Source organism: Rhinolophus ferrumequinum, chromosome 16 (assembly GCF_004115265.2).
Source record: "Rhinolophus ferrumequinum isolate MPI-CBG mRhiFer1 chromosome 16, mRhiFer1_v1.p, whole genome shotgun sequence".
Lineage (NCBI taxonomy): Eukaryota > Metazoa > Chordata > Mammalia > Chiroptera > Rhinolophidae > Rhinolophus > Rhinolophus ferrumequinum.
Window position 1 is genome coordinate 37,667,018 of NC_046299.1, and position 26,546 is coordinate 37,693,563.

Genomic DNA, 26,546 nt, shown 5'->3' on the forward strand with positions numbered 1-26,546 from the left:
GTGAGGGAGAGCCTCAACATTAGCTGAAATTTAAAACTGTGAAAATTATAGAGGATTGAACATTTTAATTACTGGTCAGAAACCTTTCACAGCCTAAACCAGAAAAAAAAAAAAAAAGCTCAAGGACTGCAATGTTTCATCCAGGGGCTAGGGATTGTGTAGCCTTACTGAAAAATTTAAAGGGATAGTAGCAGGGTGGGGGAATATATATTTGTTTATAATGTATTTTGCAAGTTACGATTTGATGATATAAAAAAATGTATCATGTGAAGAGAGAAATAATTGACTGATACTGTCATAAGAATTTGAAATAATCGTCTCAACTCATCTTTTAAAGTGTAAAATTAAAAAGGCAGTAATATTTCTATAGCTTTTATAAGCATCTTAGTGTTTTTCATGCAATGTATTTCATGTAATTTTAACAGAAATTCCCTATGGATGGAAAATAAAACATTTTGAATATTTATCCAAGGTCAAGTGATTATTAAATGCAGAGTCAAGGCTAAGTATAATCCTGATTTTCTGATTCCAAACACTTATATTTAAAAATCATTTTTGCAATATTTTAACTCTGCAGAAATAAACTGTAGCATATGCCTATTTGACACAATACTGAGTATTTAAAAATCCTTAATAAATATGTTTTTTAATTTGTATATTCACAAGGAAAATGAGAAACTGAAGGAATCCTGAGGTAGGGCACCAATGCCTGACTAGCCCAGCAGGATTCCAGGCTTACTTACACATACCCCTAAATAAAAGGGACATGTTGTTAAAACCCAGAAAAGGGAGGAATCCCGTTTACCAGAGTACACGTCCTGTTTGTCAGGACCACTAAAACCTTACTAGCCCAGCAGAATTCCAGGCTTACACATACCCCTAAATCAAAGGGATATGTTGTCAGAAGCCAGAGAAGGAAAGAAGAAATCCCACTTATCAGAGTATACATCCTGCTTATCAGGACCATGTTTGTGAACTTCTCAAACAAGTCCTAGAAACAAAATTGACAGCAACTACCTTGAGAACCAAAAGGGAGGACTAGGCTCTTTAGGGGGAAAGGAGAGATATAAAGAGAAGGGAGAGAGGGAGGCAATGCTACCATAGACATAAAAGCCTTCATAAAGTGTAAGGGGGGCCGTTCCCTCTCTTGGGATGGGCCGATTCACATCTTAGAGTGTCTGTGCCTTTACTAATAAACTTCTTATTATCCTTTACCTGAACAATATGCTGTCTCTCAATTGAATTATTTCCCTTGAGAAGACAAAGAACCAAGGAATATTACCAAATCCGGCAACACTTCTAAAGGTGATCAGCATGGAATAGGCTTTGGAAGGGTTGGGGTTGCTGTGTTTCTATTGAATTTAAATCTAAATTCACTACACACACCAGGCTCATATTTACCCCCTCACTTCAGTCAAAGCCAGCAAATTTACTGTTTTGGAGCTCTGAAATAGTAAATAATTCAAATATCACTACAGCTTTTCACTGTTCTTTCCCTTGAAGTACCAGTTCTTATTTTGAATGTAAGTTTTGCCTACAATAACAATTGTTTGTGTTTTCTCCTTGCTGGAATCTACACAAAGGGTTACATAGGAAAGAAAAAAAATCTTTGTATTTCAGTGCCATTGTGGATTCCCTTCTTTTCCCAGATAATGCAAAAGAACTCAAAACAATACCAGCAAATAACTGACAGGTGGTATAAAGACCTAAATGAGGAACTGAATGTATTCACTCTGCATTTGCTTAGTAGCCTTGAGCAAAGTTTAAAGACTGCATGATAGGAAGTAATTAACTATCCAAGAACAGGGCATTTTAATTCATTTGGATTACATTCACTTGACTCAAACTGTGCATCACAAACAAAGGCACTTTGCTTTGGTTCAGGTTTCTTGTTGAACATCACTGTAAAAGCATTTTTAAGTTAGTCCGTATTGTGATACTATGCTTAATGTAGCAAATATCATAAAACAGCATGTGGTTAAAAACAGCTCCTGACGTATTAGTCATAGCCCAATAACCTCCCATTCTGTGTAGCTCTAAGCTTATTTTTCATTAAGGTATATGATGGAGAATCCCAAAGCACAGAAATCTGACACATTTCTGATTCCAAAACAAATGATTGTGGTAATAATTATGGGTGAGAGTAAAACCCTTGCATATATATATATAAATACATATATTACATATATAAATATATATGCATATCATATATATGTATACATATATATATACACATATATAATATGTATGCAAATATGTATACATATTGTATATATATTTTATATATATAATATATAAAGTTACTGAAACTTTATAATATATAAAGTCTCTTTCTGTCTGTGAATATATATATTATATATAATATTGTATATTATTATATATTATATTATATATTATATTATAATTGTATTAATTATATTAATTATATATTATATTATATTATATATTATTATATAATATATAATATTATATATTATATTGTATATATTATATATATGATATTATATATATTATATTATATATATGTATATATTCACAGACAGAAATAATGGACTTGAAAGAGACTAGCATTTCTCATATAGACAGACAGAAAGTTTTATTTTGATCTTACTTCCTGTGTACACAGAAGTCTTTCTCACTCATTCCAGACATTCATAACAAAGATTCCTTTTTCATTAGGACAAATTTAAGCAGAACTGCAAAGAGAATCAAGCGTCTCCGTATGTTTCTATTTTTTCCTTCCATTCTTCATTCTTTCACAGGGGATCTTTTTACCATACCTTCTTCTCTTAGATATATTTCCTTAATTAAGACAGAGAAAAACAATGTTTATGTATTGCTTGCAAGGTACATAATTATTCCATAAAGATAAGGAAGAGCTTCATTAGAGAAAAAGACTATGAAGATTGTTTAGAACAAGAATTATAAATGCAGCCATCTCTAGGGTCCATGAAGATCATAATTGAAATAGGCTTGCAGCACTTTTGTTTTTACGTTAAAATACTAAAATAAAAACTTGAAATAAAACAATATGTGCTCACCCATTTTCCATGAAACAAAAATTTTTAATTTTATTTTTCCTACTTTAAATATTCAGTGATAGAGAAATGTTTCTCTAGTCAAGAATAGCAAGAAATAAAAATAAAAAACTTAACTTATTTTGGACACCGATGTTGAGTAATTAATAAAGGAATATTGGAGAGTATTTTCCATTGGAATTCACAGGTCTCTCTCTAAAGGGGCAGTTTTTATTCATATCCAACATCTTTGCCATGTGAAAATATGGACCTAGGGTTACTTGAAAGTCCAATATTTCTAGAGAAGCCAGAAATACAGGTTTTAAAATTAACCTATGTTTAAAGCTTTTTTCCCCCTAAACTCAATTTTTCAAGATTACTTCGTTCTGAGGGCCATATATATCTCTGTGTATGTATGTGTGCATGTGTGCCTGTGTGCCTGCATGTGTGGCTGTATATGTGTGTTTGTGAGACCACGTTTAGCCTACAGACTGAGAATTTCAACCTTCTGGTATTGAAAATGTGTTTTGTATAACACAAATTAAATCATGAAACCATGACCATCAGAAGCAATTCAAATTTACCCAACTTACAACTATATAATTTATTGAGTGCACAGCTGACTAGCACATAAATCAACAGAGTATATAATTCAGCCTTTCACCATTCACTCATAGTTAACTCTTTAGGATTAGTTAAGATACAATGACTTGTTGGGATGAGTATTGGGCACAAGAAAATTTTCTGTAGCAGGGATTAAAATAGGACGAGTTATTCAAATCCTATTTTCCTGTCACAGAAAATATGCACTGCCATATTGCATGGCATTTCATGCCATATGCAGAGATAATGGTGAGCAGAACTGCAGAAGTTCTAAATTCATTTAATGTTTAATTATAACATTAATGCAGTAAATCTAATTAAAATACATTATGTAATTCATGGCCTCATGCATGCTTCCAGTGAAGATATTGATAATGGGAACACACTTCTTTGTCACACATATATTGCTAGCTTTCCTGCTGCCAGATGTCTACTTGTATTTTTTCACCTTTTATTAACACATGCCATGTATACAAAAAAGTGAATAAATCATAATTGTACCGTTTGATAAATGTATACAATATGAATGCCTGCTTAACCAGCACCCAAATAAGGTATTGGACATTTCTCAGCACTGCAATAGCCCCTGCTGTGTCAAGTTTACTTCTCTAGAAGTATAACTGATATCCTGACTTTTAATTATGGATTAGATTTGTAATCATTTGAATTCCATCTAGGTGTAATAACAGAATACATAAATTTTGTGACTGAATTCTTTTATGCAATATTATGTCTGTGAAATCACCTATAATGTAGAATGTAGTTGTAGTCTACTCATTATTACTGCTGCATGGTATTTCATTGTGAATACATTCCCATTTATTTATGAATTTCCTGTTGATTTGTTTCCCATAGTTCCCAAGTTTTCATGATTACAAATAATGCTGCTACTAGCATTCATGCATGAGTTTGGGGGAACACACACGTGCACTCTTTTAGGTAAAGGAATGGATTTCCTAGACCATAAATTTTACATCTATATGTATAGCTTACTAGTTACTGCCAAACAATTTCCCCAATTCACTGAATTACATAAAACGACTTTAGACTCCCAAAGCAGGATACTAGAGTTCTCATTTCTCAATATTCTTCACTGTTCTTAGTTTTTTAAATTGTTTTATAGTTTGGCCATTCCAGCGGTTATTTTCATTTCTAACATCCCCAACACCTAATAAAATTGGGCATTTCTTGTATTACCCCTTGGTATCCTCTTTGGAGACGTGCTCATTGATTCATTCAAGTGTTTTGCTTATTTTCATATTTTTTAAAGATATATTTTATTGTGTTACTTATATTTTAAAATTGTATGAAAATATATCCATTTCTTTTCAATTTTGCAATAAATTTTTTATGACAAATATAAATAACAACTATCATTAAATTAATAAGTACAGTATACTCTTTTAAAGATTTCTCCCAAAATATTAGAAATCATGTCTACCCCTTTTTCTGTAATTAGATTCCTTGAACATAGTTAAAACTGATAATTTCAGGAATTATCAATAGGAAAAAATTGATAATTTTGGTTATTTCCTATGGTTATCAATAGGGAAAAAGTTATCATAAAAATGACAATTCAATTATTTATTTTTCATTTACTTAATAATAATTGATTATGAACACTTAATCATGTGTGATTATTTTTCAAGAAACTACACACAGGGCAATACACAAATTCTTGCCCTTGTTAGAAAAGCTTAAAGCAATGCAATCAGCATGATGACGCTTATGTATGTTAGATTTTTTTTTTAGACATCAAAAGAAAGAATGACAACATCTCCATTACTGACTTTTGATCTCATTATAAAACATATTTTTCAATTGAAGGGACTGAAGTCTGCTTCATGTATAATATTCTTAAGTTTTAACACAATGTATCTCCCATAGTCCCAAATAATTTATTTGATTCCTAAGAGAGATAGGGGTGGATGCAAAGGTAAGGAGGCAAAGGTTTGAATTCACATTGATTTTCTGTGAACAAATCATGTCTGATGGTTTGTGATGATGAATTACATTCAGTTCTGAGAAGGAAAAGGCTTCCTTTTCCACTATTATTTTTTGACTATTGGACAAGCCTCTATTTTACAGCATACCTGCACCAATTACTCGATGTGTTTCAACCAAATGCAACCTGTCTCTAGCTCTAAACTTCATCCTGGGAAAGGAGACACATTCAGCTGGAAGCAAATATCCATGAAATAAATTAAATCTTTTTTTGACACACCCAACAGCAAGGTTAGTCACAGATTTCTTGGGTCATTAAAACTAATAAGTCTTGCCATAGCAAATAACTACTTTGACAGCTACATATTAAAGAGAAGATATAAAGGGAAACAATATGTTAATAAGATAGGGATCATATTCCTCTAGGATTTATAAATTAATGTATTAATTTCAAGTTTTTGAAATAAATCAAATTTGTTTGATTAATTTCAAGTGTTTGATATAAATCAAATTTTTTGATTGATTTTTCTTTCTAAAAGAGAGAACTGGATTATTCTGCATGGCACTCTCTATAGGTCCTGGAATCTCATACATGTTTTTATAGATTACACCTTACTTTGATTTGATTGTTTTCTTCCTGGCTTTGTTTTTGCTGGTTATCTTATATGAGTGTGCTAGGAAAACGATTTCAGTTTCTAAATAGCTAAGCTAATACATCTGTATGTAAATAGCTTTAAAAATCAACTCCATTTTATCTATGACATTTTTCTAGAGTCAGGAGCCCGGTTATGTCCTAGTGCCTGGTTGTTACTTCAGAAATGCTGCTAAAAGCAATGAGCGGACACATAGCTTTTGAATTTCAAACTTCATTTTGGAAGATAAGTCAAAGACAACAACAGTAGTTTTCTGGGATGATTTGTGGGTGTTCTCCATCATCTATCCTCTCCATTCAAGCTAACACATACAATCATTCAATCTGTATAAAAACAATGGTCTTTGGGGAAAAAAAAAAGGTTCAAAGACAGGAACCATAATAAATATATTCTCTAGCTATTTTCTACCCAACTAGCCACCTCTGGCCCTCCTCTATAGAAATGCTAGAATTGTCACTGAGAATAGTCCAGAAAGGAAAACCAAAAGGTTTTATGAGTTGTAAGAGTTTGACTACTGGTATATAAAGGCAGAAACATAAACTTTATACTGCCAAAAATCCTTTCCATGCACCCATACTAGGTAAAGGAAGGTAATGGAGAAAAGTCAGGGAGAATACAATATACCTTTCTGAGACTCTAAAAAAACCTCCCAAACAATAGGGCCAATAGGGACATATTGGCCCTATTCAGAAGTGAAGAGAATTAGAGAAGACCAAGAGATTCTGAAGATCTAAGACCTGAGGTGCCTAATTTTTTAGTTGGGCCATGGGTTAGTAAGGTGGTCCAGGCATTCCCTGAAGCTGGATGTACAGTAGACTGCGATGAGGTATGTCCCAGCAGAATAGAGTGAGCCTGAGATGGGTTCTGAATCTCCTCATGGCCTCACACATGACTGAAGAAGACCTGATTTTAGCATGCTACTTTGAAGGACAAGGGAATTTTCTGAGATAGAATAAAATCAATGGGTCAAAGAGATTTGCAGGCCTATTGAGGGAAATCTGCACCAAAAGACAGTGAATTATAAGAACTGTCATATAGTCATACACATTTCAGAAGGGACTACACCAGTTAGCTATTGCTGTGCCACAAATCACTCTCACACTTCAGTGATTGAACCTTAAGAATTTATTAGGGGCCGGCCCGGTGGCTCAGGTGGTTGGAGCTACGTGCTCCTAACTCCGAAGGCTGCCGGTTCAATTCCCACATAGGCCAGTGGGCTCTCAACCACAAGGTTGCCAGTTAAACTCCTGCAAAGGATGGTGGGCTGCGCCCCTTGCAACAAGCAACGGCAACTGGACCTTAAGCTGAGCTGCGTCCTCCACAACTAAGACTGAAGAGACAACAACTTGACTTGGAAAAAAGTCCTGAAAGCACACATTGTTCCCCAGTAAAGTCCTGTTCCCCTTCTCCAACAAAATCTTTAAAATAAAATAAAATAAAATAAAATAAAATAAAATAAAATAAAATAAAATAAAATAAAATAAGTTAAAAAAAAGAATTTATTAGTTCTCACAGATCTATGGGTTGGTTGTGGGTTCTGTGGTTCTAGTCTGTTTTATTTTCTGATCTTGGATAGCATTGTTCATAAACCTGAAATCAGCTGACATTTAGCTGGAGACTGATTGGGCCAGTGCAGGAGGATCTCAGCTAGGATGAATTTGCTCTCATTCATGTGTCTCTCACGTCTCTCAAGTAGGCATGCTCTTATTTTGCTGGCAGGGTCAATGGAAGAAGCGGAAATGTGCCAGTATATTTCCAAGGCTAAGTTTGCTCCACGGATGCTACTGTTGCATAGGTAAAGTAACTCTTATGAGCGGGGACTGTATAGTTACACGGCAATGATGGAAATAAAAGGAGGATATTGTTTGGGGATATTATTGCCATCAGTCAACATGAGATGACAAAGAGGAAGGCTGAAAATAGTGGAGAGGGATTTACCACTGGGCAGTGGTTTATAGGTAGCACAGCGGCCAAAAAAAAAAAAAGAAAGAAACAAAAGTAAGAGTTATGTAACCATCTTCATCCCAATAATTTAGATGCTCTGTCTAGGGAGGAAGATATAGAAAATACCACACTGAATTAAAAGAGTTTATCCAGAAACTCAAATATAATGCTCTCCTAAAATTTACTAAGATCTTCCCCACAGCTGTAATGAAATTTCAAGTTAAAGATAATTTATAGGAAAAAAAACGATGTTTTACATACTTGGATATATGGTCTTAAAAGTCAAAACTGCACATGTCTGATTTGATTGTAAAATCAAACATTTAAGTGTTTATTAATTTTTATTGACGTGGGCTTGTTCCACAGTGCTTGAGCAAACCAAAGGAGATATGTATATAAGTTGAAGAAAAGCTGCTTTTTTTTAATTTCCTGAAATATTTTATAGTTGTTTAATTTGTTTTCAGTGCTACCACCCAATTCAGATCCTTATTATCGTATGTCTGTAGAATTGTATCAGCATCCTGTCTCTGTTTAATCTCTCTTGTTCACGTACAGTGACTTACAGAATTGTACCACTTAAATGAGTGAGCACACATATAGCACTCACACTGGTGACTGGCACATCATAAGTAATTCAACTCAGTAGTTTCCATGATACTTAATATTATCTCAATATCGAGCCCCAAACAACCTCATTAACAAAAAGGAGTTTCATTTTTCTGCTTTCATGACTCAATTCTTTTTGTTTTCTTTCTTCTTGTTTATTTTTTTATTTATTTATTTTTGGCATGAAATGCCACGTACACCCATATTAATGTCATTCTCTCATTTCTCTCTCTCTCTCTCTCTCTCTCTCTCTCTCTCTCTCTCTCTCTCTCTCTCTCTCTCTCTCTCTCGCGCGCGCGCGCGCGCACGCGCGCGCGCGCGCGCAAGCTTTCTGGCTGAAATCCTGTTACTCTTTAAGTTTCTGCAAGAGCGCATGAGTCCTTTTTTCTCTATGAAATATTTATTTCACAGCTACCGTTAGCAAAAGTGCTTCCCTCTATTCTGAAGATGTATGCATTAAATATGCATAAATCTAATGAGAATGTGACATATGGGAATGTTCCTATCCTGAATTTTATAATGTATACTTTATCCAGAGTGCTAAAAATAATCTTGTCAGTTAATTTTTTTTCTTGCTAAAATGATGATTTCCAGTTTCTCTTGAAACATTAGAACATCTGGCAGCACTAGGACTGCATTTCCAAGTAGCAGGACTTTCGAGTTTGCTGGTGTCTCCATAATTCCCAACTTTATCAGAGGCTATTTACCATTGAAACTGCACACTTTGTTTTCTACATTAGGGTAGAAATATATATTTACTATGTCTCTATCACGAGTGAGCAATTTAGGTGTTCTGAAACACAGGAGCAAGCATATTTCTTTGTGAAAGGAAGAATATTAACACATAAGTTTAATAAGAAAGTGTCTGCTCTGCTACTGTCATACTGTTACTCCAGTAGGTTTTTTAATTTTGCAACCTATGTTCCAATGCTACTAATCATATTTTATCGCGATTTTAGTTATTGTGTGTATATGCTTTATGTCATTGTTTAGATTATAAATTATCAGTATAAGGAATTACATTTTTAGTGCACAATTTACCCTTAATACTCAAATGCTTTAACATTTTCATAAATGATTTCACTTTTTCATATATATATGTATATATGTCTGAAAACAAACACACACAAGAAAGAAGACATCTTTCAGGATATTATTACTTCAAAGTGGTGTTAAAGTGTCCATCACACTTAATTTAGGAACTATGGAAATCAATTTAAGAATTAAGGAACTATGATGTTGTCAGTTGTCACTGGCTTATAATTATAAATATTAGAACTTTAATTTCTCTCATTACAACTCTGTTTTGATTTTGCCATGTATGATTATGGTTTGTATGAAGTTTCAGGTCACGGTGAAGTTCTGTTTAATAATGTAACCTCCTAAATTCTCATGTCTGTCAATGAGCCTTCTCTCATTGTTTGGCATTATAACCCAAAGTTTCCCTTATCAACACGAACCTATAGGACGGCCTTGAAAAGAAAGTGAATTAAGATCAAGTAAGTTTGTGAAATGCAGTAATGTACATTTTCATCTTAGAACTCTATTAGCAAGTGTTAGTGTTTCTGAGACTCCCTGAAATGTTGGTTGAAGAAATTCCTTTAATTTAGTATGACAGCATTTTCAAATGTATTTGACCTTAGAGCACTTTTCTCCCATCCATCCAAAAGGAAGTTGGTCCCAATTGTGCTTGCGTGTATGTGTGTGCGTGTATGTATGTTTGTTTGTGTTTGTAATATCACCCTCAACTATGTGAACATAGCATAATAACACTGAAAATTTAATTTATATTTTCAAATAAAGCATTTTAAAATTATTTTGGTTATGCCAGTGAAGGACATTTTCTTAGACTGGCTACAAGGGCAAAGGGAAGCTTAAGCTGACACAATTATCTTATAAAGTGACATATAAAGAACCTGGATAGAAATTCAAAGAAAAAAAATAGTCTTTATTCTAAATGATCAAAACTCATTATAGACACTGATTAAATTATGAGATAAACTGCTTATATCTATTTTGATTTAGTGAGTGGAAAACAAACTATTTATATTTATTAACCAATAGCAGCATTACACATGCATTATATTAAGAAACATTTATAATTTGTCACAGATGGTAAGGGATAATTCCATGTATGCCATTAGTGAAAATTTCTAAGGTAAGTTACTTAAAGACTGACTATATATTTAAAAAGTTGAATGATAAGAGAATTATGGTCCAGCATGAAAACAACTGTTTTCTATCACAAGATATATTAAAGAAACACATTTCTTATTCTCCACTTAAAATAATCCAAAATCTATCCAAAAACCCATTTTGACCCAATAAGGCTGAATATTCTTGATTTACCACTAGTAAGACTTTATCAAATTAATTTTTTGTGTGTTTTAATATCCTGATAAGCCCAAGAAAAAAAGACTAAGAAATTATCTCTTCATCTCCCTCTCTTTCTCCATCATTTTTTCTATAGCTAAATTGTTTTTAAATTGGTAAAATTATTTTTCCGTTTACTTCCTTGGATACCAAATTTAAACTTAAAACTTAGTGATGAATTCATTCAGTATGCTTAATATATTTTCTTTTTTTTCTCTAATAATTTGATTTATCCTGCTTATATTTTAAATCATTATTTAAAAAAATGTTTTAAACTGAAAATTCCTATTGTGTATACCATAACAAAATACGCACACAGACTTATTTTTACTTCCACCAAATAATTACAAATGATAATAGGAATAAAAATTTGTTTTTGATCATGCATACACCGGTGTGTATGTATATATGTGTCTTTCTATGTACAGAATGTTTAAATTCTCATAAATTCTTGGTTTGAATCCTTGTCAAGGCAAAAGGATTACATTTTGGCTGTAATTTCAATTAAATGTATATAGTAAAACTTACATTTATGAGCATTTAAAATTTTAAGGCCCTTGCTTCTTCCTCATCAAACCTTGTCAACCTATGCATCTTTCATAATTTCTTTTAATTTCTATATTGGTTTTGATGATCCAATATCTTGGATATAGTAGTATTAAATTGCAGATATCAGATTTTGCTACAATTTCAAATTATAATAATAGTGAATTCTGTGGCTCCAGAATACTTCTTGTCAGAAGGCCTGAGGGAATTTTCAACCGTTACTCAGTTATGTTAAAATATTGAGATGACCACAAAGCTTTATTTAATGGTCTCTAATAAATTTTACAAGAATGTTTAACTTGTATGGCCATACATTTTTTTTCCATTTATTTATACCTAATACATATTTTTTTATATCTAAAAAAATAAAAATAAAAAAATTACAGGAATGCTTCATTTTCATAGATACATATAACTTTAAAAATTCTATATACACTAATTGGGTATGTATATATTAATTTTAAGCTTACTATAATGAACATAATCAGAATGATAATTAATCTCTGAATAAGATGTCATATTAATTGTACTCAATGTCATTACTTTTTGTTCACTTCTATTCTAAATGTTATAATTATTATAATTTTATTATTCCTGCTTAGTCTATCATATTAATTATAAATTTATGATTAATATGCGGTTGCCAAGAATATTTCTCAAAAGAAGAGACTGACATCAGGGATATCAAGAAGGAGATTAATTAGAATGTCAAGGAAGAGAGAAACATCAAAGAATTGATCAATTTAAAATATCTATCAGTGTCATATTTTCTAACAAACGTATGTGTTTCACAGACTCTTCTTTACTATTCAATTATATACAGGATATTAAATAGAGCTGCATACCTAAGTAACAGAAATATGATATGCTACATTGATATAAGGTTTTACTAAAGAAACACTGACCACATAATTAACTGACCAGAAAGAATACAATTGCCCACATGGACTTCCAGGAAGATAATCCTAAAATGATAATACATTGGAATTTGATGAAAAGACTAATCAAACCCCCACAATTCCCCAACCGTTTTTTAACGTGCTGTATCTGTATTTTTTAGCGATTTTTTGATCTGCTACATAACAACTAAATCCACCTAAAAAGGCATAGCTTCGACAACTGAAGGAGAGAATAATTATGTTCAATGGAAAGAAATAGTATGACACAGACATATACAGAAAAGTATATTCAAGAAAGTCCTAGTGTAAAAAAACTATTAAAAAAAACCTGGTGTATGTGATGTCAGAGGGGTAGTAGATGCGGGGGAGGGGGGTATCACTGTGTGAGGGATAGAAATGATAAATGTCTATTACATGGTTTTTTACACCGGAAACTAATTTAAACACACACACACACACACACACACACACACACACAGACACACACACACACACACAAAAAAAATGTAATGTTTAAAAAATGTGTAGAATACAGGCCTATACTGAATACATATATCTAAGCAGATACCAGAAAATACTTTCTTTTATATATATCATATTTTCCTTAGCAGATACTGATGGATAAAAAAGCTGAATAGCATTCACCAAAAAATGGCGACAGTCCTGATTATGGCTTAGCATTTTTTAGTCACCTTTATTCGTACTCAATGATTTTGATACCACCTATTATATTGTAGCTTTTGATTCAAAAATCACTCATTTGATTAGGTTGAAGAATCAGGAAGCAAAAGTAACAACTGATGTTTTTGTATGTTGACTGTGTATAGTGCAACTACTGACTTGAATTCCCATAGACCTTTTTTGATGTCTTTAGGGTTTTCTACATATAGAATTATGTCATCTACAGACAGAGATAATTAGGTCATCCACAAACAGATATAATTGGGTTAAAAGAGGTTTCCATAGCCAAGTGAGTTTATTTAGATATGATGAACCCAGATTATAGCAAATATGTACAGCTAAAGAGTAGCTGCTATTATTCTTTTTAGTATTTTTCTAGATGGGGACACTGAGGACTCATGTTTGGAATTCAATTAAAGATTTTAAAAATTAAATTATATATTATTATATGTTGCTATATGAATACATATACATACACATTGCAATTCAATTTCTTACAAAACATTCTCTTGCGTTATAATTATAATAATAATACATGGATTAGTTAATATATTTCTTATAATGCGTTAATTTTGTATATTCCTTTATTTTCTCAACTTCTTTTAATGCTCATTCTTGATTTGTTAGACAAATTTTGCCTCTCTGAAAACACAGTTTTCCTTAAGAAAATATTTCAGTCTTTCACTATTTATATTTCTCAGTTTTTAAAAAAGAAAACCAAAGTGTCTATTTTGGACTGAGGAACTGTATACACTGGCGGGGGGGGGGCCTAAAAATGTACACATTTTAAGAGATGTTATCTAAGAGATGTATTACTCTTTGAAGTTGAATTGAATTACGGTAGCAATGTATAGTATCACGATCGCTCAAAAGATGGTGCTAATCCGATGGACACTTGTCTTATTAGGGACACCACTTCAGGGATGGTGTAGATTCCTGATCACTGCGCTGTACACCTGAAGGTGAAGCTGAATAATAATGAATGTCAACTATAATTTAAAAAAATATATATATATATGCATATATATATATATATACATATGTACATATATATATTCACAAGAAGTGGAGTAGTGGAGTACAGCATTAGTAATAGAAAGAGTGGAAATGCAATGGCTGTATGCGATGTCAGACGGGTAGGAGATTGGGGGGGGGTTATTACTTTGTGAGGGCTATAAATGATAAATGTCTACTACATTGTTTTGTATGCCTGAAACTAATTTTAAAAAATGGTGGATCTAGAGAACATTATGTTAAGTGAAATAAGTCAGACAGAGAAAGATAAGTTCCATATGATCTCACTTATTTGCGGATTCTAAAGAAAAGAATAAGTGAATGAACTAATCAGAAACTGGGAGACAATGAGGAAAAACTGAGGGTTGCTAGATGGGCGGGGGGAGTGGGGGGTGGGGGGGAGGGTGAGGGGATTGGAGGGCAGTCGGTGACCACAGGATGGCCACGGGGTTTGAAAATTAATCTGGGGAACGTAATTTGGTGGTTACCAGAGCGTAAGGGGGTTGGGGGGTGGGGGATGAGGGTGAGGGGGATCAAATGTACGGTGATGGAAGGGGAGCTGTCTCTGGGTGGTGAACACACAGTGTGATTTATGGATGATGTGATTCAGAATTGCACAACTGAAATCTATGTAATTCTACTAACAATTGTCACCCCAATAAATTAAAAAAATAAAAAAATATTAAAAAAAAAAAAAAAAAAAAAAAGTAATACATACATAACATCGCTTAAAATGTGTATACATTTTTTTGGCACCCATGGTATATAGTAACAGGTGGGTACTAGACAAGTGGGGCAGGGGGTTACTGAATAAATTATATAAATGTCTAACCACTATGCTGTATATCTGAAATTAATATAAAATAATATTGAATGTCAACTGTAACTGAAAAAATAAATATTTTTTTAAAAACAAAAAAAAAACAAAAAACAAAAAAAATGGTGCTAATCAAATGAATGCTAGCGTCATTCATTTTATTCAATTTTAATACAGTTTTACCCTTTCTTAAAATGTGTATACATTTTTTGGCTCCCTCTGTATTTTTGAATTCCCAAAGTCTATTCCCAAAGTCTACAGGTATTAAGAGATTTAAGTAAAACAACACAAGTAAATCCACTTTATTAAACAACAAATCTACTCACATGTAAAGATTTTTACAATTAAAATGCTGAATAAATGTAAAGTTATTATTCATATTTTTTAGCTTTTATTTACTTGAACAGTATCTAATATTTTATGTTTTCCTAGTAAAATTATTTTAAATTAAGTTAGTATGAATTCTAATTGTCTGTTTTGACTCAGCAGTCCTAAATATTTATAGAGCACTAGTTTTTGTGTAATAGTTTTTCTTCAAACTGACTTGGTGTCATTTAATATGAAACTGAGCAATACAAATTATTATCTCCTTAGTAACTATAAAACATGTATTATACTCTATTGTAATTTGGACACTCATACTGTCTTTTTACTTTTTAGTTTATTATGTTGTCAATAGAATTAAAGTATTAGAGGACTATTATTAAACATATCCCTTGATAACTGGTATTCTATCAATTGGAACAGTATACAAAAGTTCACAGTTCTCAAGTACTAGGTTAAATTATTTTCCTCCTGATAGCTCTGAGGTCCTACAAAATTTTGTAGTCTTTCTCAAACACTGAAAAAAAAGATAACTTATAAGCACTATATTTTAATGGTTATAATTAAAAGCACTATATAACGTTTATAATTATAAGCACAACTTATAAGCACTATATTTTAATGTTTATAATTTATAATTTAATGTTTATAATGTTTATAATTATAATTTGAATTTTGTATTTGAATGGTGATAATTATTAACTAATCAAAGGGTATCATTCCATGATCAGGCAAGAACTAAAGAGTTGGCCTATAATATTGATTACTGATCCCAGGACATATATTTGTACATAAGCTGAAAATTGAGAATTATTATGTGTTTAGGTGTTCTGATTTATCCACCACTCTGGCTTATTGTTGCAGTATGGATATATAGCCCTTGATACATAACCAAATTAATACTTCTGATACCTTAATCTAAATCCAACATACACACATGCATGTGATATAAATAACTTATATTTATATCACATAATAATAATGATTTATCTACTGGACTCATATTTTATGTGTTCTCTCATTTTAATAATTTTGTATTTTAAGAAGTAAAGATGACATTTCCGTGATACATCATAGTATTTAAATAGTTTTGCCAAAAGAATCAAATTCCCCTCAAGTTTTTAAGGAAGCCAAGTAAAGAGAATCATGGCAAGAACACATACTGCTATGTCCCCATATATACACTCTATACTACCTCTGAAAAGAGCTCCGAATTTGAATTTTAAAAGCAGATCTGAAACCTAATACAATCATGAAATGTGCATAGATGTGAAATACTGTGGTATGTTAGCAATGGTGTGTGAAGATGGATGTAAGCAATGAATCAGGGATTTGTTGCCCAAAAGTAGACATTTTTTTCAATGCACTTATGTTTTGCAGTTTCAATTTTACATAAACAATATATAAAGAATGAGGAACAGGAAGACAAATGGGAACACAATGTTTCTACTCAAACTACTGTCTAAACCAAATTACAGAATGTGATCAGTCCTATTTTTATTTCCTACTTGTAGAGAGATTTAAGAAAGTGATTCAGCTGAGAAATATTCAGGAAGGCTCAATTTTCCATTTCCATCCCCCCAAAATCAATATGTTGAATTGATCCTCTTGTCATATTTGGATGTCACCACAAAAATTCCTCTTTAATCTTGGCTCAATTTGGATTCAGGTTTATTTACTGGAACATTAATCGAATTTATATCAAATGGAATATCAGAATATTGTGCATTTTAATGGACCAATGTCACATAAATGTGTTGACATTTATGGTAAATTAATTTATTCCAAGGTAACATGTCCTAGAGATTTCATGGTTCAAATCTATCACATTCTACATCATATTTATGGTACCTAAAATATATAACTGATACATTTAGCATCAGTGGAGCCCAAGTTTTTAAATTTGTAATCCTATAATATTTATAGTGTACTATGTTATTATAGATGAATGTTTAATTTCCTACCTGGTTTATTTCATACTGCAATTCAACAGTGTCTTCTGAGAAAACATATGATATTTGGCAAGGGTTATTATCAGTGAAGCCAAGAATATATCTACTCAACTGGCACCTCATTACATGGGAATGAAATTGAGTATTTTTCACTTATTTTAACATTTGCAAGGTCTTATTACCGAGTATATGTGGGATCCTCTTTTATGCCAAGGAGTTAATGATAACTAATTTTTCCAGCATCTTAAAAATTAATTGCAAGCAAATTCCATTTGTTTTCTCCTCCTAACCTTCACTAATTTTTACTCTATCAAAAGAATGCAACAGTTGATAGACTGTCATTATAGCTTTAAAAGCATATGAAGATTTATATAGGCATTTATGATTGCCAGTAATTTATTATGTCAATCCATATATATTTAGCATCCACTAATCACATAATTACTATCTTGGCTATTTGAGAGACAGAGTGATTGAAATCAGGCTGCTAGATGTCTAAGAGTATTCATTTTGGGAGTGGCGTTAAGCCATTTTCTGGAATTTATACAAAAAACAATTGCAGTTGTATGTTATTTGACTGATAACAAAAGGCATTTGACTAAATTGGGGGGAATAGTTCCCATTTCAGAAGAATAAAAGAGGCACTGAAAAGGGGGATATGAAAGTTAGTTTTCAAACATATGTATGATTACATAAGACAGAGATGGTAGGGAAGGCATTCCAGAACTCTAAGTGGATGACTGATATGTACAATGACAGAAAAGGGAAGTATATTTTAAGGATACTACAAGTAGTACCCAAGTACCAAAGAAGAGTGTAAGTTCAGACTTGTGGGGAGAAAGCAATAAAATATAGATTGGTTTCTTAGGTAGCATTAAGGAATGACCATCAAATTCTTTTGATAGGAAAATTTCACAGTCTATGATGCTCTGTCAAGTAAAGTACTTATCTTTCACTAGCAAAATGACATGAAGACATAACTTTAGAATAAAAATGATCATCATTTTGAAGAATAGATTTCATACGTGGCTTAGTATTTGTCTCGTGCTGAACCGTGATTTAAAGCCAAATATAAAGTCACTATGAGAATGCTCTTTTGAATTTGAAATTGAGATATGCAAATGGTTAAAATAAAAAGCATTTGAGTCTACGCTCCCAGCTGTCACCACCCAGATTGTCTTATTTGTAGGTGTGTATGTTGACATACTGTTCTGCTTCAGAACTGAAAACAATTGTGATTGTGAACAAAATTTATTGGAAGCATAGTACGAAGAGAAAGAAAATACCCAAAGCAATTTAAAACACATATGCATATTTAGAGGTCCTGAAACCTAGCAGAACTTCAGAATAATTTTGTAAATTAGGACAGGTCACAATTTTGGGTAGGTATCTCAACCCTCTAAAATCAAATTATCTTGGCAGTATTAATACCTGAGAGTCTAGGCCCAATAGTGAGGTCCTGGAAAGAAATCTGTGTACTTACTTGTCCCAGAATACTAGTCAATGTAAACATTTATTCCTCTCAATGCACCTCTCAAAGACGTTGCTTTATCTTTATGTATCATAAGAGATAATTTAGTGTAATTATTGCAAATACCTATAATGGGATATAGGTATTTCCCATAAACTCAGTCTCAAATAGCCCAACATCTAAGATATAGTCAAATTAGTCCAGACAACACTGGAAGTACTAACCCAGCACTTCATAATATTTTCTCCAATATGACAGGCAGAAAAATACCAGGCCCATGTCTCCCTCCTATTGTAAGACAAACTCAGCTTCAGAATTCCTATAAAGAAACACTTTCACAAAAGCATAGTATAGTTAGTCTCTCTCTCTCTCTCTCTCTCTCTCTCTCTCTCTCTCTCTCTCTCTCTCTCCCTCTCTCTCTCTCTCTCTCTCTCTCTCTCTCTCTCTTTCACACACACACACACACACTCTCTCTCTCTCTTCTAAGAACAAAAAAGAATTTCCTGCAAAGGCCATGGGAAGGAAACAGAATGGGGGACAAAACTCTAAATTTGAAAGATCACAATACTGCTGATGTTTTACTAAAGATTTAAAGTCTATACATCTGTATTTTCTCACACAATGAAGGGATTCACATGTGATTCACACAGAAGAGTGAAGAGGAATTTCCCTTGTATGTACATAGTCAAGAAGATTCATTTTCAAGAGCGGAAGAGTCTAAACAGAAAAAAGTGATGCAACTTTATATACATACGTTAAATTCAATTTCATGTTTGCTTTTTACTATGAAACATCAAAATCTATGGCTTTTAGTAGTGTTAAATATATTATCTTCAAAAATATTTTACCACAACAATATATTTAATACCTGAGTGAATGTACCACACACAGGCCTTCTTCCTCAGCATTTTCATTGCCTCTCCCATATAGTTCAAACATGGTAAACAATTTTTTCATTTGTCCAAGTGATGTAAAAAATCTATTCTAAGTTAAGCCACTAGCCTTAAATTTGTTCTTTGTCAAATGATCAAGAAGGATTTAAGTGCTTTGGCTGAAGCTATTTTCCTAGTAGTGGAGCTTTATGCATTGCAGAAGGGGCTTTACAATGCCTGAGCCTCCATTTTTCTCATGAGTTGATAATTTCCTTTGGAAGGTGAATCAACATCCAAGATAAATGCCAGTACGTGAACTGAATACAAATGATGCCATGGAAGTAAAGATCACTCACACAAATCTAGACAAGCATAAGACCTAGTAATAAGAATATGACTCTTGATATTCATGCCCTAAAATAATATGCAGACATAAATAGTTTCATTGATGTCAATCACAATGGAATAGAAACAAAATACTTTGTAAAATATTATTTTTTGTCTTTTACCTCCAGAGACAAACATCACATTATTTTGTAAATAATTTTAAAATGATCCATATGATAACATTTTTAAGAGTCTTAAGCCTTTAGGAAAACTCAAAATTTTACCTATCAAAATTTTAAAATAAGTATAAACTATAAGGAAAAATAAAACTCATATTTTGATTCACAAATCTAACACATAGTTTATCTCACATAATTAAATAAGTTTTATTATGAATGCCATTTATTTAGAATGTTCATTTTACTTAGAATGTTAGTATCTGCTTAAAATGATCTATTTATTGTATTTACTTAGCTTAGATACTTGTGCTGCTTATTGACATTGGACCAACCATTCCTCTCAAATGTCAGAGTTAGATTACCAGTAAATAGACTCCCTGATTCAATTTTAATTTAATACCTGCACTTGTACTCTATCATTTAATTTCCCTTTCACTTCATAATCTAATCATTATTTTCTATAAATGTGACATACTCCCCCATTATATTTGAAGCGAAATACGATAATAAAAGATAAATTCTTTGCAAATGTATATCATTTACATGAAAAGTACCTGTGCATGAGGCCCAGTAAAGTAAATTGATATAAAAAATAATTTATCTAATCCTGTGTTAGAGTCTCAGTTTTATTTTTGAAAATAAAGATTATATTGTAAACACACACACGCACACATACACAACTATAGCACAACTCAAGTCTAATAAAGAGATTGCAGTGTCATTATCTTAACCTGAGTAACCTGGTTGTACAGTGTAGACAACTTCTAATTCTGTGGAGAATTTCCACATGCCTTGGTTGAGCATGTAGATAAGATTTATGTTCTTAGGAATGAATGCTTGTCTTGTGAAGACCAAACATACTGTATTTTGCTGTGTATAATGTGCATTTTTTGGTCCAAATTTGTGAGGGGAAAATAGGGATGCACATTACATGTGGGCAGTACTAATTCTGTATCTATATAAATTATTTTTATTATTTTGTTTATGCTTATGAGTTAAAAGTGCAACTCTAGAAATCAATAATGACATCCATATGCAAAATAATATCCTGGAATACAATAATTGGTTTTGTAGCACTTACAATGAACTTGCAATGACGAAGAGTTCTTGGCCTTCTATGATGTGTACATATCATAAATTTGTTACCGGTACATAAAATTTCTTGTACCTTGTATCTGTTCTTGTGTTTTGTAATTATTTGCTACATAAAATTTCTTGTACCATAATATCTAAAAAATAAGTGCTAAAATTCCTTTATAATACAAAAAACAAGAACCTAAATGTAAACAAATAAAATTTGAATTAAAAAATTAAAAGGAAAGATTTTTTTCCTTGAAAGTTAGGGCCAAAAACACGGGTGTGCATTATACACGGCAAAATATGATAAACTAAAGTAGGATAATCACATGTATGAGCCTATTATACGAATAGAAGGGTGAGACAAAAGGTAGAGGTCACTAGTAACTTATTCGTTAAAAAAAAAAAAAAAAGAGCTATGAACAGTTATCCTTGCCATTTCACCTCTTGCAGCACAAACTAATGAACATAAAGGAAGGCAGCATAGAGTGATAGTTTAGTCAAAGGAGTTAATTTGCTGTAATCTAAAAGCTGGCTTCATCTTTTCCTATGTGGGTGACGTTGGACAATTTCCTTAATTTCTATTTGTCTACCAACATGTTCCAGACTTTGAAAAAGGTAATATTAATAAATGTTATTAATATTCAAGACTGCTAAGATGACAATGTAATTGGCTACTATTATAGTAAATAAAATAATACGGTGATGGGTGTCAAAGTTTCACTAGACAATATAAAATCTGCAAAGAAGATTTTATTCAAGGTTATTGCAATACAGGAGAGAGGTCAAAATTGAGTTTGAAATTCTTTGAAACAAAGTTGGAATATTTTTAAGAGCTATGGTAGTGGGATCCTAGGCCATCTGTGTTTACTAATTGACCTTAACCAAAGGGGAAGTAAACCTTCTTGGGTGGAGGTAGTTTTACAACTTAGAGAAAGGAGTTCACTAAAGTTAGGCTCCTACCCTCCCACAGAAACAGGTAAATAAAGGTACTATCTTCTTCGATGATTACATTTCAAAGGGATGGCTCTCAGTTTCTTGAGAAAGACAGTCCTGCTTTGTAAAACTGGCAAGAGACTTTTTAAAGATTTACCTCTAGAAAGAGCAGAGAAAGAGTTCTAAGTTTCCTATAGCAAGTGTTCTCAGAAAAGGGGGGAGAGTGCTCTATTGGTTAGGACACCTAGATTCTCTAATGGCTGGAGTGAGAGGGATGTCAGGGGCTAGAGGCAGGAAGAAACCTATCTGAAGTTAGTTAAGCTAAGGAAAATGCTGGGCACAAGTAATTAGTGGGTGCTTGATAAATATAGATTATCATTGTTACTCCATTTATAGATATTTTTGATATAACTGCCAGTGTCACTCATAAGGGAATCAGGCCATTATGTAGCATCTTCTGGAACATAAACTGCTTTATCAAATTTGTTTCTGTTTTCATAATTCCCTCTTTTACTAGAAGGCTTCCTCCACCCCCTCATTTTATCAACCAAAATTATAAATTTTATCAACCCTTGAAAATTCAGCTTAACTACTCCTATGGACTGAATTATAATCTCACCCCTGCCTCCAATTTGTATACTGAAGTCCTAACTCCCAATGTGATTTTCAGAGATGGGAAGGTAATTGGGTTTAGATGAGTTCATGAGGGTAGAGCCTTCATGATGGGATTAGTGTCCTTAAAAGAAAAGACACCAGAGAGTTTGCTTGCTCGCTCGCCATCCTTCTCTGCCATGTGAGGACACAGTGAGAGGGCAAGGGGCCGCCATCAGTAAGACAGGAAGAAAGCTCCCACAAGAATCCAACCATGCTGGTACCATGAATTGATGTTCAGCCTTCAAAACTGTGAGAAAATAAATTTCTGTTCTTTAAGCCAGAACAATATTAGTCTGCAGTCCAAGCAGACTAATACCACTACAAACTCTTACAAACCCTTTCCCAATCGCCTCAAATATAGACATCATAATATTAATGTTGTCAGTGGTACTGTTATAAGAATAGTAAAACAATGGTAAAAACTACCATATACTAAGTGTTTAGTACTACCCTATACTAAGCCAGTATTTTAAGCACTTTACAGGCATTTCTCACTTAATCTTCATGGCAACTTTGTATAATGTGATCTTATTATACCTAACTTGCAAATGTACAGTTACAAAATGGTTAAGTAATATACTGTAAACAAATTTCTCATTCCTCTCAATTTCCATAGAATTGCCATATGCTCATTCCCTTATGTTATTATTTCTGCAGACATATTTGTTATCCAATCAGACCTTAAGCTACTGGAAGCTTGTTTCAGATTATGATTTATTTTGAATTATATTCAATAGTTGTGAATAAGTATGAGATGATAAGATAAATATACAAATCGAAATATCTTGAAATGACCAGATAATCATGTGATGGAAGAAAATTAGAGAATTGTGAGAATTTTCACCAATGGGCAAATAGAGTGATGGGGAAAAAAAAAACAAAAACAACCTGGTCAATGTTCTTGCTCTTGAAAAGGTGCAAATTGTACATGTTGTGTTCCAATAATTTAAATTTCCTTGCCATTATTTGAATAACAGAGAGAGCCAGGGCACCAACCTAAGCAGAGCAAGATGTACAAATTATCTACAAGACCTTTGTAACTATTTCATTTTCAGATATGACAAATTGTAAAGATCTCAGAAGTAATTAAATAAAAATGACACACTATTCAGTTAGTAAGCAATAAAAGTGTAACAAAAAAGTGAACTTTAAAATATCTCCAAGCAAGGGAATTTAGGTAAATTTATTTGTACAATAAATATACAGAATTATTAAAAGAATTATTAAGAAGATATTCAAATTAATAATTTTCTATTTAAGGTAAAGCTAAAATGGTGTAACATTCCCACGTTAGGAGTTTCATGACTTCCTTATTGGTATGACCAACTATCACACAGAAACTATTTTAATTGCATAATGTGATATGAATTATCCAGCAGAATGACTGAAATTAAACAAATAGGCGACGCTTGTCAAAGACAAACATTGACAAGATGTGGAACAATCAAGGCTTTTACATTGCTGTGGATATGTAAATTTGAACACCCACATTGGAAACTGTTTAGCATAATTTACTGAAGCTGAATAAAAATATATTCTGTAACGCAGGTATACACATAACAAAAATGAAGGCACACATTCATGTAAATTATGTACAACAGTATTTGTGTCAATAATATTCATATGAGCCCCCAATGGGAAGTAATCTAAAAGCACATTCACAGTAAAATAATTAAATATTTTGGCAAATTCATAAAAATGGAACTTCACATATGTGTTGCCAAACATGGTAGCCATTAACTATGTGTAGCTATTGAATTTTTAAAAAATTAAAGTTAAATAAAATTAAAACGTAAGTCATCCTGTATATTAGCCACATTTCAGTTGCTCAATAGGCACAAGTAGCTGGTGGCTAACACACTACACAGTGTTCATATAGAAAAATCTCTATTGTTGCAAAAAAATCTACTGAATATTGTTGCAATATACAAAAAAAAAAATAAAAGGTTTGCTATGTACTTTCATAAAGAAGCTCATAAAAATAATGAGCAAAAACTATATGGTTTTACTTATATTCAGCAAACATTAACATACGGTTCCATTACAAAAAAAGCAAAATTGACATACAATGTAAGAAGTAAGACTAGAATTTAACCTACAGGTTATATGTTAACCAGGAAGGGTATGAAGAAGCTTCTGAGGTGATGGTGATATTCTTTTTTAAAACTGGTAAAAAAAACATATAGCATTTACCATCTGAACCATTTTTAAGTGTATATTTCAGTAGTGCTATTCTATACCTGTTAAACAATTCCCCTTTTATTCCTTTTCCAGTCCCTGGTGTCTGTTTATATGAATTTGACTACTTTAGATACCTCATGTAAGTGGAATCATACAATAGTTATCTTTTTGTGATTGGCTTTTTCACTTAGCATAATGCCTTCTAGGTTCATCCATGTGGTAGCATGTGACAGGATTTCCATCCTTTATAAGGTTGAATAATATTCCATTGAATGCATATACAACTTTGTGTTTATCTATTCATCCATAAATGGACATTAAGATTGCTTCCAACTCTCTCCTCCTTCTCTCCTTTCCTTCTTTCCTTTTTTTTCATTTGTTTTGGAATTACCTGAAAATTTTACTTGAAATAAGATTGCCAATCTCTAAACCCACAATAATTTACTTTGGAAGTTGTGAACCTTGACTTTTAAGCAAGCATTCCTGATGACCTAGAAAATGTGACCTAATTATAGGTTGCATGTACGTACATCATTCATTCTTTAGGGGAGTCCTAGAAAACTTGAAGGGATTATACTGTAAGGAACTTGTGAAGGTGAAAAAAAAAAGATTAGAAGGAAATTGATGAAGATACTCTTGAAGACTGGTGAAAGATTTACACTTTATATTTCTGCACAGAGAGGAGATTTTAGAATTAAATTTGTAAGTTTACAAATATTTTCTTTGTGAGACAACTGGATTTGGAACGGAAAAGCATACCTGACTTTCCTATTTCTCTCTAAGTTGTCTGATCACATATCAATAGGTTGGATTTCAGATAGAAGCTCAAAGTTGATATTCTCTCCAGTGCTAATTACCCCCCTAAACAACAGACATAAGTAATCACAATTTCCCAATGCTTTCTCAGAATGTCTTCTTTTCCTCTGTTTTTGAGGTATGGAAGTGTTATTTCTATTGGAGGAAAAAATTAATCCATATTTTCAAATCATAAAAACAACTTGATAAATACATTTCTGTAATTGCTTTTCTAAGGCTGATTTGTTAAACATGTACTTTTCAATTTTCATGATTTTCAAAATCTCTGTTTGGATTACAAAGAACATATCCTTAAATCTATGCTGTTTCTTTGAATTTATAAAGCCTACTTTTATGAACATTGTCAATTTGTAGGAAGGAGTCCATATGTTTTGGAAAGCCTGGATTTAACATGTAGAATTACCATTTATCAGCTCTATGATGCAGGTCAATCAAATACTTTGAGCAATAATTCTTTTATTTATAAACCAAAAGGTTGTAGTTTCTATCTTGCTATACTTGGCATTTTGCTATTAGTATCAACTGAAATTAAAGCATATTGTGAGACTGTAAACTCTATCTACACATTGGATAATAGAGTGGTTTAGTAGTGAACATAAGGAGTGATCATTCCGCATTGTAATTCCAGCCAAAGTGTTCAGGTAGTTTTATATCAGAAGG